This window comes from Sinocyclocheilus grahami, unplaced genomic scaffold (genome assembly GCF_001515645.1).
Source record: "Sinocyclocheilus grahami isolate Dianchi unplaced genomic scaffold, SAMN03320097.WGS_v1.1 scaffold2372.1, whole genome shotgun sequence".
Classification (NCBI taxonomy): domain Eukaryota; kingdom Metazoa; phylum Chordata; class Actinopteri; order Cypriniformes; family Cyprinidae; genus Sinocyclocheilus; species Sinocyclocheilus grahami.
This window is the reverse complement of record NW_015507551.1, coordinates 3,855-6,626: the sequence shown is the minus strand read 5'-3', so window position 1 is coordinate 6,626 and position 2,772 is coordinate 3,855. Positions and strand designations below refer to the sequence as shown.

The window sequence follows — 2,772 nt, the reverse complement described above, 5'->3', positions numbered from 1 at the left end:
ATGCTCCAGACTAGGTAGATCATTCCCATTCACACAAATTATATTCTAGACACTAAACCTGAATCATATATATATTTAATTAATTGTCTGGAATATCTGTGCTGTGGTGCAATATGGGAGGTGGGAGAAACCAAGTGCAGAGGATGAAGGGGATTGTTTGTTATTTTAAAATTTGAATGCCTTACCAATGATGGAATTTGTATACATGACTGATAAATAATTTGTTGAATAGCGCATATAGTTATATAGTTTAGTTGTTAGCTTGTGTGATTGTCAATGGTTTTGCCTGTCGCTATAAATGCCCACTAGCTATGGGCCAGATGGGTTAGTATGAGATGGCAGTTGTGGTGTAAGGATGCCGAAAGAGATTGTCACACTTGAAAGTATACCTGCTTTAATAATTGAAGGGTAAGCTCTTTTCTTCCTCATTCATTTGTTATGTGATTATATACCTTGATTGTATTTTTTTATTTTTTTTTTATAAATGAAAACCTCTATCCAGTAATGAATGTTATGAGCCAACCAGGAGTTGTTTTTTGGTTTGTTAACAGTCCTGTTGAAGGTGGAAGAAAGCATGTGAAGCTAATTGAATGTGACAGCTGAACTGCATCAAGAGAGAAATTCCATCAGATGAAAAGTTTAGTCTATAGTGATCTTCAAATCTGGCCCACGAGATCCACTTTCCTGCAGAGTTTAGTTCTAACCCTAATCAAACACACCTGACCATGCTAATCAGTGTCTTCAGGATCATTAGAAAATCACAGGTAGGTGAGTTTGATCAGGGTTGGAGCTAGACTCTGCAGTGCATTGGCCCTCCAGGGCAAGAATTGAGGAACCCTGACCTATATCATGTTTGCCTTTTTTTATTCTTTGTGCCTTTTGTTTCTTCCTCTTCATCTGTGGTATATTCATGTAGTTTTGTTTTTTTTGGCTAAGAATAATTTCCTTTTGCTTTTTGAACTGTTTGTTTATGCACAGACAAACTGACTTTAAGGAATAATTCATTTAGAAGCGCTATGACGGTGACAAATGTTTCTTTATTGTAATGTGGGCTCTGACTATATACATTGAGTGGTAACTTTTAAGGCTCAAATGCAGATCTTATTGCTTGACGGTGTATGAATGTCATGGGTTTCACATAATCTGCTCTGGTTTTTGCTTTCAGATCCTTCACTTTCCTGGGCATTATATAAGAAACCATTTACTTCACTGTGGCATTTGGTGAGGTTAAACAGTTTTGGTATTTGTGAGATGTTAGATCTGGGGCCCGTTTCAATAAGGAGGTTCAACAAACCTAACTCGGAGTTGACTTACCCTGAGATGGGAAACTCTGAGTTTTCAGGTTCAGAATGGCTGAATTGAGTTCAATCAACTCGGAGTAGGTTGACTCAGTTTAGCGTGTGCACCACGACTATGAAAAGCCATGATCAATTGAGCTCCGACGTTATGATTCACCACGGCAACAGCACCCGACAAAAAGACGTCTGCATACTTCCGAGTCAATACATAACTTTAATTCTTAATCACTGTTATAATATCAAAGGTAAAAATTGGCAGAATGGTCAATTTAATATAAATTTTTCATGGTATCCCACAGGCAAAAGAAAAAGTAAAAACAATTAAGTATTAAAACGTAATTCAATCAGGTAACGCTTTAAGCATAAAAGGTTCATGAGTGAAGGTTACATGACTTTACAAACATTTGACATATTAAATATCATTCCGTGTCTATTTCAATGTGCAGCAGCTTTCCCCCCCACATAGTCTAATGCTCTTTTCACATAATTAAATGTTCTCTAATCCAAACTGTTGCATTTCTTAGAGTAATGAAATTGGCCTAACATTTGACTTGTACTCAGCCAACAGCAAGAAGACTTGCAAAATAATGAAGAACAGATAAAGCGAAGATGGCCACAATACCAAATATTGGAAGAATATTAAAATCCAACAGGAAAAAGAATGACTGTTGCTTTTGTATTAGTAGGAAACAAAGATGACCAAATTTAACAGCTGTGGTGATATTTGCAGCATAGCCAATATCTCAAACTGCCTTTTTTATCTGGCATCCTTCCATTTCATACAGTAATCAGCTTAATTTTGATGGGTTCGTGGCAAAGAAACCACAATATTATAAAATGAGCATGAGAACGAGGCACACTTTCCTTATTGCTCTGCATGCAGCGGCCTTACTAATGTGCTCTTTCACTTAACCTCCTTTCTGAAACCCTAACTCCTTTTGAATTTCATGCGATTAAGATCAACATTAACTTTATGGATTAACAGCATCTTGGAGGAGCTGAATGTGCTGTTATCCTGTACATTGATGGCAGTCAGCTTGTAGTTGACTTTAACGTGAGGTTTATTCAGGTGAATTCTGGAGAGTTCCAAGCTCTTATAGCTTCATTTGCACTTTCCTTTGGAAATGTGGTGAATGTTTAAGTTAACTTAACTAATTGAAACCTGAACTATGACTCCTGAATTCAGCAGGTTCCAACCACATTATGGATAATACAGCCATGTGTCAATGCAGCCTTTGATCAACCGACACTAACTGGTAAGGAACAGAAGGCAGTGTCAGTCACCTGCATGTGCAAATCAAAAGCCAGTTATGCTTGGTTATATAGGGGTGTGAAATTAGGTAACCAGTCTTTAGCGATGTTCAGTTTTCACTTTTAAAAAGTTTAGGGATGGTTGGTCACTGATGCATTGAATTTAATTAGTCAATCACCCCCCCCCCCCCCCCCCTAAAAAGCTTTTTTTTTTTTTTTTTTT

General features: G+C 37.2%; 1 long non-coding RNA gene across 2 annotated transcripts in view; it reads left to right on the top strand.

The window, feature by feature from the left end:
* Window positions 1-330: 330 nt before the first annotated feature.
* The window catches only part of LOC107574885 (uncharacterized), a 4,734-nt gene continuing 2,292 nt past the window's right edge, over window positions 331-2,772 (top strand). The window contains exons 1-3 of one of the 2 annotated variants that reach the window (XR_001607752.1): window positions 331-408; window positions 1,166-1,221; window positions 2,485-2,554. This is a non-coding gene — a long non-coding RNA (uncharacterized lncRNA). The remainder of the gene's footprint in view (window positions 409-1,165; window positions 1,222-2,484; window positions 2,555-2,772) is intronic. The other variant, XR_001607753.1, reaches the window with a different exon arrangement.